Below are 15167 nucleotides of genomic sequence, written 5' to 3' on the forward strand. Positions count from 1 at the left end.
TCCCGGAGGGCTTGGGATGTCTCTCTCTCTCTCAGAGTCACTCCGTTGAAGCAAATTACTCACATCCTAAAATAATCCTGCACAACAAAAGAGAGACTTTTTAAAAAGCAGTCAATATTCAAAATGGCATACCAAAATATTTGTGAATTCTTCCAACACATGGATGTTGCAAGAGACTTGATCTGGTGTAAAACCAACTAAGAGATGGATGTCGATGTCGTTACTCAGCTACTTCCAGAGCAACTTTTGTAAGTAGTTTGCATCAATAGAACAAAAGAAATCTTATCTTTTGCTGCAAAAGATAAGTGGAGGTGTCTTTGAGAATCTAGGCCAACATTTATGCTGATCTTTTCAAAAAATAAACAAACAAAACAAAACCAAAAACCAAAAAAACCAAAGCACTTGTCATCTCTTCATATTTCAGAGGCAAAATCGAATGCGTTTATCTTGGTTGAATTCTTTGGAGGTTGGGTGTATACAACGTGAAAGCCATGACACTTGATTTACAATCCACCGACTGCTCTTCTGTGAGTCTGGAGTGTGCTCGGAAAGTTTACATTCGTGTGTGGCTGACAGCCAGGTCTGGTACAGGGAAGTAGCCAGAAAACTGGTTAGGGCCAAGCGAGGTCTGTTCTGTCTATTTCTCTCAAGTACTTTGACTTTCAAAGCATTTACCATGTCTAATTCTCTTCTCCTGAGCCCCAACTCTGGGATTCCGATCCAAGAAATAGGTAGAAGGATTCCAATCAATGTTAAAACATGATTTTCTCTGTTGGTTAGGTCCCCTGAACCCATGAAGAACAGATCAAATGTTAGTGATAAGGTACAAAAAGCAGCTCTTATGGTCTCTAGCTTCTAGAAGTTTCTTGGGAATTGCTAACAATTAGTGCCCTACTCAGAAAAGGTAAACTTCTTAGCTAAGGCTCGTTCATCATGTTGTTGGTCTTCCTACTTCGCAGACTTCAGGAAAATTTTGTGAGTATCAGTGTAAGATAATTATATTCTGGATTTTCCACTAGACTAAACACCCCAAGAATTCAAATTTTATCTAATTTCACACGGAAATAGATGGCATGTTTTGCTCACAATAGATATTTATTAAATGGGGATCCATTGATTTGAATTAAACAGGGAAGTCAGTCTTAAACCCAATGTTTACAATGTTAATCTAAATTGTTGATAAAAAGAAAATCTGATGATCATGCTACTTAGTATTATTTGTTTTCACCATGTGTATACATTAAGATTTCTATAACATAGTGTAAAGCTTTATTTTGTCATCTGTCCTCATGGATACCCCATAAGTTGTTAGAGTCCCACTCTGGCTCAGCATTTGTAGCGCTGACTCAGAGCCTAGCACATAGTGAGTATCTCATAACTGTTTGCTACAGGAAGGACTAAATGGAAAAAAAAATAACACATGATTGGAAAGATGCAAAGAACAGTTGGTCAAAACAAAATCATTTTTAAAACCACTAGCTCTCTGAGACAATAAAGATGGAAAAATTGAGGCCAGTGTATTTTTTGACACTAACTAGAATTATGACACATCCCTGGAATATACATAAATATTGAGATTTCTGTAATGTTTGTGGTGGTAAACATGTTTAGGCAGCTGTGATATGTTATTCACTCACCCCTCATATCTGACATCAAATTTCCTTGAGAGTCTATAATGAAGAAACCTTTAGATAATATTTGATAGGAAAATAGCTGTTTCTAATTATGCCTTAAAATACCCAAGAAAGCATTAAAAAGATGAAATATGGCAAACTCTAAGAAATAAAATTAAAATGAGGCTTGAGTCTAGGCAGACCATTCCTTAAGCCACAGGTAGAACAAATTCCTGGGTATTACCAGTTTTGACCATACGACAGGTAGCATGACTAGGAAGACATCTTAGTTTCTTACACTATGAGTCTATATCAGAGTATGTCAGCTGAAGAAGGAATCCATTTGTTGGAGCTTTTAAGGTTTTTTTTTTCCACATTTTGATTAACTAACTAACTAATTAATTAATTTTATGGAGGTCATAGGACTTTTAGGAGCAAACTGAAGTTTATTGCTCTCTGTATCCAAGGGCAGCATACTGTGGAGGTCAGTAGTGTAGCATCCAGTCATTTGCAATGAGGAACAGGTTTGCACAAATCAATGAGAAATGGCAAATATCGTGGGAAGAGAGAGCAAAGAAATGCCAATTTAAAGGCTCAGAGAAAGAGGGTAATTTATGTTTGTTTTTATTTATTTATTTTTGAAATGAAGACTTATTGGGTAGCTTTGAGTGGTCCAGAATTGGCTATGTGGACCAGGCTGGCCTGCTCACTGACATCTGGCTGCTTTTGCCAGCGCTGGGATTAAAGGTGTGCAACTCCACGCTCACTTGAAACTGATTCTGAGGAGGCTCAGGAGAACCTGTTTGTTTTGTTCATGCAGGGAGTGCAAGCAGAAAGAGCGTCCTTGAAGCAGAATTGTCTTTGGGTGGGGAACAAAGTAAGATGTGATGGAGAGACAATTCGGGTAAAGAACAGCCTTGTCGAACCAAGATCACAACCAGAAAAGGAAAGCTACTTCTTCAGACTTGCTGCCATCACAAGAGCAGTCTGATGTGTGACGTGGTAAGGACACTCCCTGTGCTGGACAAAGGAAAAGGGGGGTGAAAATAGATTGTTGAAACCTGTGAGACAGGCATGGTAACTAACAATAGGGTAGACAATATCTTTTCTGGTTGACCTGCGTATATGGATTTGACTGTGTACGAGAGTTTGCGTATATGGATTTGACTGTGTACGAGAGTTTGCGTACACATGTGTACCACATGAATGCAGTGCCCATGGAAGCCAGAAATGGTGTTAGATCTCCTGGAACCGGAGTTATGGGTGATGAGCTGCCATGTGGGTGCTGGGAACTGAACTAAGGTTCCTTCAAGAGCTCCTAAAGCATCACTGATCCTACCTCCTTCTCTTCCTCTTTCCTTCCCTCTTTCTATTTTGCTGGGACGTTACTAGGAAGAGGTAAGTGGTGCTTTACCACTAAAGTACATCCTTAGGGATCTCTTTAGGTAACACACCTGTATGTAGAGTGACTCCCTGTATCCTTCCCCTCCCCCCCAGCTCTTAACTTTCTTCTGTCACAAAACAGCATGCTTCAAAAGTCTCTGTCTTCCCCTCATGGTTAAGTGGAGTCTTGTGTTAGATCTAATGACCTAACTAGAATTTGTGAGCTATTCAAAATACTATATTCAAATAGAAATTATGACTGGACCTTGTTTTCTATAAAAGACTCTTTAATGATATTTTTTTCTTTTTTTTTTCTCACTTCCCCCCATTTAATGCTTCTTGTGCTGAGTGTGATACTTTTGTGGATTAGGAGACTTAAGGTTAACATTTTCAGGTCTGAGCACTTAGTAATTAGTTATCAAATTTATATTTTCTGATTCAAATTGTATATTTGCTTAATTTTGGAGTTACTTTATGGTTTTCAGAAAATGATACTCATGTCCTATTTTTCTTCCATTCAACTCTTTAATGTGGAATTATCCCACTTAAATACATTGGTATCTGAAAATGTTATGTTTGTAACATTTAGTTGACAGGATGGATTTTAAACTGATCTTTTTTGAGATAGGGTCTATTTGTGTAGCCCTGACTCATTTGGTGCTTGCAATTCTCTCACTCATTGTGTGTGTATGTATAAGCATGTAATTTGTACGTGTGTGTGAGCATGGGATTGTATATGGGTGTGTATGTGCCTGTGTGTGCATGGCAGTGTGTTGGGATAAAACTTAGGGTGTCAGGTATTGCTAGGCAAGTGCTCTAACACTGAACTAAACTGGAAGACCCACAGCACACATTTTAAAAAATGTGTTTTTTTATAGAATTTGAAGCTCATGATTATATTGCCAAAACAAGGAGCTTCTCTTAGAACCCATTTACCCAGTTTCATTTATCATTTATGTGTTGCCCCAACTATTTTACTATTTGCTGTATCTATTTGTTTATGCACACTTGCATATTTTTCTTGAAATATTTAAAAATACATTGGAGACATTGTGCCCCTTACCCTTAAATATTTCATCATGTCTGTCTAGGAAAGCAAAATTAAAAACTAAACCTTTTTAATCTTTTAAATAATAAAATCCATCATTGAAATCTAGAAAATTTAGCTTAGGAAAAGTATTAACTAATATAATGTACATATACAAATTTCATTCATAATGCCGTTAAGTTTCTTTTGAATTCATATGCTCGTCTTTCCGTAGAGGACACAATTCAGGATTGTGCCTTATATTTTGCTGTCCTAATTAACTTCAGTTGTCTTATTGACTTACCTAGGAAAGGGGAACATCAACCGAGGAACTACTTCAATCAGTTTTACTTTTCTCTCTTTCTACTGAAAATAATTTTCTTTGCACATAATATATCCTGATTATGATTTCGCTCCTTCCAGTTCTTTCCTGCCTCTATCCCATCCAGATCCATGAGACAGAGACTTTCTGTCTCTCATTAGAAAAAAAAAACAGGCTTCTATGGTATAATAGAAGAAAATAAAATATTGTAAAATCAAAAAATAACACCTTGGAAGCAGACAAAACAAATACAAGGAAATGAACCTATGAGATGGTGCAAGACATAGAAATCTACTCTTTCATATGCTCAGGAATCCCGTAAAAACACTTAACTGGAAGGTATAACATATACACAGAGGACTTTATGTAGACCACAGGTTCTGACCAGACTTTGGTAGGCCAACAGTGGAATGGGGGCACATCTTTCATGGACTGGCAGACTCTAAGGATGTCAGCTTTGGAAGAGGGGGCACAGGTCAGCCATGGAAGAAAAGGCACAAATTCAACAACCTGGTACCTCCAGGCATGGCTGGCCCTGTAGAGACCAGTCAAGGAACTGTGCAGCACAGCTCCCCCCTCCTGACTCTCCAGGGCCCGTTTGTCCCTGCAGAATCCAGCAATGGAAGAGGGTGCACAGGTTTCCCCTGGCTCCCTGTAGCCTGTTCGTCCTTGGGAAGGCAGGCTGAGGTGCAGGCCCTGTGTATGCTGCCTTAGCCTGTGAGTTCATATGTGCTTTGATTGTGCTAATTTAGAGAGTCTTGTTTTCTTGTCCTCCTCCCCCTCTGGCTCTTACACTCTTTCTGGCTTCTCCTCTTCAGCGTTCTCTGAGCTCTAAGGAGAGGAATTCATGGAGACATTCTGTTTATGGCTGAGTTTCCTAACATCTCACATTGTCTGCATCATGTTTGACTGTGGGTCTCTGCATTTGTTCTCATCTGCTGCAGAAGAAAGCATCTCTGATGATGGCTTCAAGGCTCTGATTTGTGAGTACAGCAGAATGGCATTAGGAATCATTTTATTGCTATATATATATATATATATATATATATATATATATATATATATATATATTTGTAAGCACAGTAGTGTGTTGTGAGAGGCTGCTTGTTCGTTTCCTGGCCTCCCATACTACCAAAATAATCAAACAGAAACCATATTATTTGCAATACTGTTTGGCCAAAAAATTAAGCATATTTCTGGCTAACTCATATTTGAAACTAACCCATCTCTATTAATCTGTATATCGCCACGTGGCTGTGGCATACTGGGTAAAGTTCTGTCCAACATGGGGTGGGCTACATGGCTTCTTTCTCACTCTGCCTTCTTCCTCTCAGCATTTAATTTAGTTTTCCTTGCCTACCTATATTCTGCCCTGTGCAGGCCTAAGACAGTTTCTTTATTAGCCAATGGTATTCACAGCCTACAGAGGGGAATCCTACACCAGTAATGTCTGCTTTAACCCAAGATTCCTTGGTTTTGTGGTTTCAGGTTCTTAGTCACCTGAGCAGTATCTGATATGACACTTGTGGAGTGGGCTCAAAGTCATGTCCATTCATTTAGAGATTACAGATTTGCTCTTAAACACAAGCCACCCCAATATTTTGGTGATCTGAGAAACAGCTTCCCATGTTTACAGACAAGCTGTCCCTTGATATTTGTTAACCCACAATCACATTCTATCATTTTTTTTCCACACTTCTCATTTTCTTGCCTTAGGTCAGTGCTGACTTTTTTTAAATAAAGTTTTATTGGCAGACCATCATGCCCATTCAGTCGCATACTGTCTCTCCATAGCAGCAGTGGGCAGAGTAGCTGGAATGGGGCACTACTATCCACAAAGTTGAGATATTTTGCATGTGAGTGTTCACACTCATATGGAGAATCAAAGTTGATACTGTGTGTCTTCCTCCATCCCTCTGTCCTTTAACTGTTGAGGCAGATTTTCTCAGTTGAGAAACTCTGCCAATTGGCTAATCGAGCCAGTCATCTTGTCCTGTGCTTGCCTCAAGGAACCCCTGCCTCTCCCTCGAGTGTTCCTCCATGCCTGCGTGGCTTTGATGTGGGTTCTGGGGATCCACCCTTTGGTCACACTACTTCTGGCGAGTGCTTCATCCACTGAACCATCTCCCTGGCGCTGAGTGTCGAGCGAGCCTTCATATTGACTTTTGGCAGCTGCAAATGAGCTAGTTCATAATCTCCTTCAGCTCTCCCTTTCCTACTTCCTCTTGTCCTTCACACCCATTGGCCCATCATTTTCAAGAAGTCTTGTTCTAAATGCCATGCGGGGTTTTTCAAAACTCTGAAGTATGTTTTGGGTCCACAGAGGGACTTCAAACAGAAGTTTTCCTCTACCTTGGATCCCTGACCATCAAAGTAAGTTTTCTGTGTCCTGAACTAAGTCTTTCACTTCCTCAAGGTTAATCTTGATGTGAATAGAATACCACATGGATTTGTCGGACAGAATTTTCTTGAGTGATGGAAGTGCTCCTCCCTGGCCTGTCCAATACTCCAGCCTCTAGCCACATGCGAAAGTATAATTTTATTAATTTTAATGAATTTAAATTTAATAGTCATGCTTGACTAATGGCCATCATGTAATGATAATGTGGTAGAAGGGAGAATTCATTTTATAATCAGTATTCATTTTATATTTCGGGAATTGTTTTCATGGCAGGTCAATAAGAGTGGGGTGCAGAGGAAATTAGGCACTTTTATTTTTGTTGTTCAGACCTATAATTCCAGCTCTTTAGGAAGCTAAAGCAGGAGGGATCATAAGTTCAAAGCCATCTTTAGCCATATGGTAAGATAAAGGCCAGCAGCTTAATACAATCCTGTTTAAAAAAAACAAAAGCCAAGAACCAAGCAACTAAAACCAAAAACTAAAAAAGAAAAGAAAATTGAGAAGGAGAAAGACAAGAAAGGCTGGGCTATAACTACGTGCACAGCGGGAGCATTGCTAGCACTCAGGAGTTCCTGAGTTCGATCCCCAGTCCTGGGGCAGAGGGCAGGACAGTGGAAATTCTTGTCAGACTCTCAGAGATGTAAACATTCCTTACACCTGGAGTATCTTGGGTCTAGATTTGTCTTCTACTACAGCTGTTTTGTGTGCCTTTTAGTCTGTTCTAAAGAACTTCCGTTTGCCCCTGTTTCTCTGTCCTTCTGTGTCTCTTTAGGAGACAGGATCACTGTATCTGTGGAACGCCTCACTTAGCAGAGCGGTGACACTTAAACTGTGACCTCTTGCTTCCTCCCTTCTCCACATGCAGGCACTGCCTGCCTTCACTTCCTGTAGGATGCGATGCTAGTGCATGATAGGCAAAAGCTTTACCAACTGAGCCCCAGATCCACGGGTACCCCTCGCCCCTTTTATCTGACAGCTATGGCAGATTTCCTGTACCATCAACTGACCCACACGAACGCTCCTCTCCGAGATCAAACTTCCAGCATTTCAAGGTCGTAAACTGCCCAACATTTCTTTTGCATTCCTCTTGGCGACAGACCATATGCTGGGCACCTGGTCGGTATTTGATAAATATTTATTGCATGGATAACTAAAGAAGTTTACATCAGGGAGCAGGATAAGAAGGCAGATGGCAGTCACATGATTAAGGCTCCACTTCTTCCTGCCAGAACTGAGAGTATATTCGGGTGATTTTTCCATAAGGTTCCAAACAAGTTTCTGTGAATTGCACTATACAGTCAGGATGCCTAGGAAGGAGAGAATGAGTTTTTAGAAATCGAAGTGTGAATGTCCACTGTTCTCTTTGCACACTCTCTCTGATTTTGTCCAGTCCAAAGCACATCTAAGCAGAACAGAAGTCCAGGGTGAAATTGTAAGCTTTCTCTCATGTGTAAGGAAGCCACATGGTGGCTCCCACTGCTAGTGATTTCAGATCGTCTCACAGTTCTGATTTGACATTTTACAACTCCTCAAAATGGTTACTTATGCTTATTTGTAGATTATGTCTACTTAGACTGCTAGTTGGGGCAGCTACCCCTAAATAGTAGGGTCAGGGCAAGCAAATCCCAATAATATCAAATGATAAACAAACAAAACATTACATAAATAGCACAAAGCATGCAACATACTGCTAATGATTTTAAATCATGCTAGCAGATAAATCCTCCTGAACATCATGTAAAATTCTTCATCAATTTGAAAAGATGTGGCTTTTTTTAAAAAAAGATAATCATTGTCACTAACACTTTTGGAAATAGGCAACAATGTCAAGAATTTGTTTATACATATGGAATGTATTTTAGATGTAGCAGCCAGGAAAATCTCATTACTGTAGACCTCACTTGAAGATCTCTGAGGTCCCTTCCAGCTTTAAATGCTGAATATAATTCAGAATTTATGATAATTTGAACTAGGCCAGGCTGAAATTTACTTTTGTATGATCTATGAAGCGAGGATTTGGTAATGGTGTAAACAAGATTGCTCGAGGCTTTTAGCCAAGCTGTTCTTAAAGATTTTTAACACATTGTGTGATACTAATGGGGCTAATTTCAAAAGATCCCTGCCCATTCGTTCGAGCAAGAAATACAAGTCTGTTAGTTAGAAGTACTTTTTATTAGCAGCTTAATTTCTCGTGTGTGTTTGAAAATAATACATCTGCATGTTTATTAATACCTGTGGTTTACTTTGTTTTTGTTTCAGATTGGTTTCTCTAATAGGAGAAAACATGTTCACATGGTCTTCCTGTAATTAGAAACGAGTATTTTTGAAATAAAATTGTATATGTTCCCCTTTTTACTTCTTACTTTCTTGATATATTTAAATATATATTACTAGACACCGATATTATTTCAGTGCTAAGCTGCATGGAAGTAGGTTGTTGTGGCTATCAAGTTACTCTTTGGTGAATAAGAAGATTTTCGAAGCTTCTGAAATGTGATTTTAATTTTAAGATCCATTTACAGTTTTTCAAGAATGCAATAAGTAGCATAAAAACTGTAAGCATGGAGGCCGGGGAGTTGGTTCAGCAGAGAACTCACTGCCCTTGCAGAGGACTCAAGTTAAGTTTCCAGCACCCATATCAGGCTTCATAACCATTAGTAGTTCCAGTTCTAAGGGATCTGATGCCCTTTCTGACCTTAGGGGCTCCTGCATATATGTAGTATATATAATGTGCTCAGACACACTCATATACACTGAAAGTAAAATAAATATATATTTTTTTAAAAAATAGAATTTACCATAATTGGTTTGTTCCTGTGTGTTCTTTATTTTCTCTGACATAGTGTCATTGTAATTTAGGTTTATAGACATTAAAACAATTTTCTGTTTCTACCAAAGCTGAAAAATGTTCTTTAGTGTCCCATGAAATTGGAATTTGACTTCTGGCAACAGGGTTTCACAATTTGATTTGTTTACAAATAGCAAAAAAAAAAAATTAGTAAAGGCATGCATATAGACTACTCATTCTTCAGTTTAGAAAACCCCATATGACAAACATTTATTTTGGAAGATCTTATTTATGGTTTGAAATAAAAAAAACACTATAATCATTAAATTAAAATAATGAAAGAAAAAAAATTAAATTGTTTCTACCAAAAGGTATCAATTAAAAACATCCGTAGGTCCTTCTCTGAATGCACTTTTTTTTTTTAATAATTTCATGTTATCTTGTAGGCTTAGAGTGGAGGTCCTTAGTATATTCTTCTCTGTGTTCTACTTACTGGCTGTGCTCCTCCTGATATACAAAGACCAATTCCTATGATAATAAAAAAACAAAACTTACTGTCATGGGAATCTGTCTATTTAAATATATATTTTATTGAAGTTATCAGTTAAATTAACATTTATTGAGTGGATAATATACTGATTGTTTTAGGTTTTCTATATGATTTTTTTTAATGTTATTTATATGTGTGTGCTCCTTGTAGGTGATCACAGTGTCCTGAAGAGGGCATTCAATCCTCAGAGCTTGAGGCATGCATAGTTGTAAGCTGCTACTTATGGGCACTGGAGACTTAACTCTGATCCTCCAGAAAAGCAGCAATCACTCCCAGCTGCTGAGCCATCTCTCCAGCTATCTCCATTTTGTCTTAATCCTCACCAGCTCTAACACTTTAAATACTATAATGGCTTTATTTAATAGGTGGGAAATTTGAGGCCTTAAGAGAGAATAACCTCTGTAGGATATTTTGTCAATACTCATCAGTATGCAGCAGAGAGACCATTTGAATAGACCGTCTTTCTCTAAAACCTGCATCCTGCCTTCCTAAATAAGTATTTTCATTTATTTTCTCAGGTGGTCACTCAAACTAATTATTTTAAAGTCTTAAATCTCTTCACATATTGACTATGCATTGGTCATAAATGTTACTAACATTGAGATTGTTTAAAAGTCTGGAATTATTACCATTCAAGCAGTAAGGAATATAATCCCAGAGCACACAAATTCTGACTGTTGGGATTAAAAAAGAATTCAATATTACTGTCAGATAATTTTGCTTACTGATTTAAATGAGTACTTCTATCATTCCATCGGGTGCTATATAGTTCTCTTGTTCCTTCTGTTTTTGTTAATTTTGTTTTAGTTGATAGATGAAAATTAGAACTAGATATGGAATGGATACCATGTAATGTTTCCAGGCAATAATACATGGCACTTGTCTAAATCAAAGGAGGACTTTTTAGCTTTCTCCATCTTTTCCCAGTGTTACATTCTACACAAGAATATTTTTATGCTATATATCTCCTCTTTGTGATTCTTATAAGACTTAATCTTAAATAGGGATAAACAATGATGGGTTTCTTTTTCTCTACATACGTTATTGTACTGTGCTATTAACTATGCACCATCTACTCTTTTACTCTCTTGCTGGTTTGCCCAATTCCCCACACACTCTCCACCTTTTCTAAGGCCTCAGTTCTATTCCATTGATCTCAGTTTCTTGGTTCCAGTGCCATTCTGTTTTGGGTACTGTGGTTCCATGGTATAATTTAGAACCATGTATGAAGATATCTTCAATGTTATGCTTATTGATCAGCATTGATTTGGCTATCTGGAGTTTCATATACTTACACATATCTTAAGAATTTTTCTGTTTCTTGGAAGAATGTCATTGGAATTGTGATGAGTATTGCATTGAATCTACAGATTGTTTTGGATAGTGCAACTATTTCTACAATATTAATGCTTCCAATAGCTGAGCATGGGCTGCCTTTCCAATTTCTAGTGTATTCTTCAATTTCTTTCACCAGTGTATTCAAACTTTATTTATTGAGGTTTTTCACTTTCTTGATTAAATTTATCCATGGTATTTGATAAATTTATTTTAGCCATTTGTGTGATCATTTTCCCCAAACATGTCATTGATATTAAGGAAGGCTACTGATTTTTATATGTTGATTTTATATCCTAAAAGTGTTTGTCACTTTTTTTTGGTTGGAGTCGGGTGGGGGGGGTCTCTGACTTACAGAATCCTCTCACCTGCACATAAGGATAAATTAACTTCCTTTTTCCATTTGCATCCCTTATTTCTTTCTCTTGTCTTATTGCTTCTCTTAATAATTCAGTCCCAATATTAAATGAGTGGACAAAATGGACACACTTGCCTGATTCCTGATTATAGTAGAATTGCTTTGAGTTTTATCCACTTAGTATAATGTTGACTATAGATTTGTCATATGTTTTCTTTACTATAATGAAGCATCTTATTTGTATTTCTAGTTTTTCAATCCTTTTCAACAAGAAGATATCCTGGGTTTTGTCATAAATCTTTCTGCTTCTTTATTGGGATGACTGTATTATTTATGTTCCTGAATCTATTCACATAATAAGCTGAACAATCTGTATCTCTGGGATGAAGTCAACCTTGGTCATGGTGAAAGTCTTTCTTTCAAGACAGGATTGTTTTATATATCCCTGACTGTCCCGAAATTCCCTATGTAGACGAGGATGAACTTGAACTCACAGATATATACTGGTCTTTGCCTTCCTAATGCTGGGACTGAAGATGTACACCACCATACCCACCCCAGTGAGTAGTAGTTCTAATATTGTCTTCCACTTCATTTTTAAGCATTTTACTAGAAATTTTGTACCTGTGTTTTTCAGGGTGGTTGGTTTATGATTTTCTTATTCATTCTTTTTCTGGTTTGGTACCAGATTAATGATGGCTTTGTTAAAAAGAATTTGCTAGCATTCATTCACTTTCTCTTTTACAGAATAATTTTAAAAACATCAGCATTATTTCTTTTTAGAGGTTTGACAGTTTCAGTAGACTCTCAACATTGTTAATGAAAAATCACAACCACAGATTATTGACAAAAATGTCAAAAACATACATTGGAGAAAAGAGCACTTTTTCAATAAATGGTGCATGGAAAACTGGATATATATATATATATATACACACACACACACATATATATATAAATTCACACAACACACATATATATATACACACATATATTCATTCACACACACACACATATATATACACACACATATATTCATTCACACACACACACACACACACACACACATATATATATATAGATAGATAGAGAGAGAGAGAGAGAGAGCATAAATAATGACTGAGAGAGATATCTAAATTTGTGTGCAGGAATGCACTATACACACACACACACACACACATATCCATGCAATACATACACACAAAAGGATAGTGACTTAAAACTTTTACATTTACATTATTAGAGGAAAAAGTACAGAGAGGGATGCCCTACTGGATGCTATGAATATGTTTTATTACCATTAGTAAATAAAGAAGCTACTTTGGCATATGGCAGGGCAGATTATACCAGGTGGGAAAAGCTAAACTGAATACATTGAGAAAAAAAGATGAAGTCAAGAAAGACACCAGCAGCCACCAGAGAAGCAGTATGTGAGGTAACAAGATACTAGCCACGTGATAAAATAAAAGATAATAGAAATGGGTTAATTTAAACTATAATATCTAATTAATAATATGCCTGAGCTAATAGGTCAAAGAGTTTGTAATTAAAATTAAGCCTCAGACTGGTTATTCCGTAACTGGTGGGAGGGAGACAAATCTTTGGCACCCAACTTTTATGGCAAGGAATCACAAAAGAGCCACTTGCCTGTGACTTTGCACTCACTGGTACATGCCAGAACTGCACATAGGGCCTCCTGCTGGAGTCACTGCCCCACTGGATAGGTTTTCTTTTCTCTTTTCCCCAAGCCTTTGAGCAAGTTTGGGATTTTCCTATTCTAGCCCCTCTACAACACTCTCCAGCTGTCACCCAAACTTCAGAAGCACCTGAGCTCCAAATGCTACAGGTCTTACCCTTAGACCAGTTGACTCTGCCTTCAGGCAGCTTCTACCCCATGTACTTCTTCTGCACAATCCTGTGTACGTTTTTCAGATAGTCAGCTCCCTCTCCTCTGTGGGTTGTGGGTTCCCCCTGAACCTTCTCCTCCAGTTGCTGCCACACTATGTAGCTGTCTTGACAGCACTCAGGCTTCTACCATTGTTGCAAAGACCACACACTCTTAATTCATGGCTACAAACTAGCAGCTGCAGCTGTCCTCAGGCAGGCTGTGCACCACCTGTGTTTTCTGCTCAGCTGTTTTTACAACTCACATTTCACTCTCTTGTCAGCAAATTTAGTAAGACAATTGGGAATTCTTTTTTTTTAAAGATTTATTTATTTATTTATTTATTATGCACACAGTGTTCAGCCTCCATGTATGCCTGTAGGTCAGAAGAGGGCACCAGATCTCATTACAGATGGTTGTGAGCCACCATGTGGTTGCTGGAAATTGAACTCAGGACCTCCAGAAGAGCAGTCAGTAAGAGTTAGTTAAAAAAGAGAGATTTTTCCCCATGTTAAATGAGAAACACTATTATAATGGAGAAAGTTAGGTCTCTGTATGATTACAAAATAGGTGATTTAAAATTGGAACAATTAAATGAAGGGACAATCAATTTAATTGGAACTGACAAAATGTTAATTATCATTTTGATAATTATCATTATTGTCAGTTTGATAATTCTTGGTTTATACCCTAAAGAGTTGGTTGATATGAGCACCAAGATACAAGCCTTAGAAAAACTTATTAAAACAGATCATAGAGATATTCAGATTGAGACAGAGGAATCTAAAGAGTAACCAATCTCTGCATTAGACTTTAAGACTAGAAAGGAACAACTTAAGGTTTTCAAACAGCCAACTTTAGTTTATCCAGTTGCCTTCCAGGAACAACTGCCTAATGATAGATATCCCCAAGACTGTGCGAGAGCTGAATAGACTCCTGTTGAAATTTTATATTTAAGGAAATTTAGGGAAGTGATAGTCTCATATGGCATGTATTCACTTTTTGTGAAGCAAATGTTAAACTCATAGTCAATTTGTAATAGAATTATCCCTCAAGACTGGAGAGACTTGGTTACAGCAGTCTTGGAGCCTGGTCCTCAGTTACAATGAAGGACCTTGTGGAAAGATGAAGCTAAGACCGTTAAACAATGAAGTAAGGCTAAAGGCATGGAAATCTCCCAAGACAAGCTTCTTGGAGAGGGAAAATATGCTAAGTACAAAGACAATCTCTACATGGTGACCACACATTGGCTTTATGTCATGTAACAGTTTTGAATGCTTGGAAAAGAACTGGAGAAGTAGGAAAGACAATTGAGTCATTTACTAAAGTTACAAAGGCCCAAAGGAAACATTCATGGATTCCTTACAAAGAATAACTTCAGCAGTGAACAGAATGATATCAAATTCAGAATCTAGACAAATAATAATTGAATTTCTGGCTTCTGAAAATGCTAATGCACAATGTAAAATGGGCAATTAGGCATTGGCTCCAAAGCAACACAGAGA

This window comes from Microtus ochrogaster (genome assembly GCF_000317375.1).
Source record: "Microtus ochrogaster isolate Prairie Vole_2 chromosome 14 unlocalized genomic scaffold, MicOch1.0 chr14_random_2, whole genome shotgun sequence".
Lineage (NCBI taxonomy): Eukaryota > Metazoa > Chordata > Mammalia > Rodentia > Cricetidae > Microtus > Microtus ochrogaster.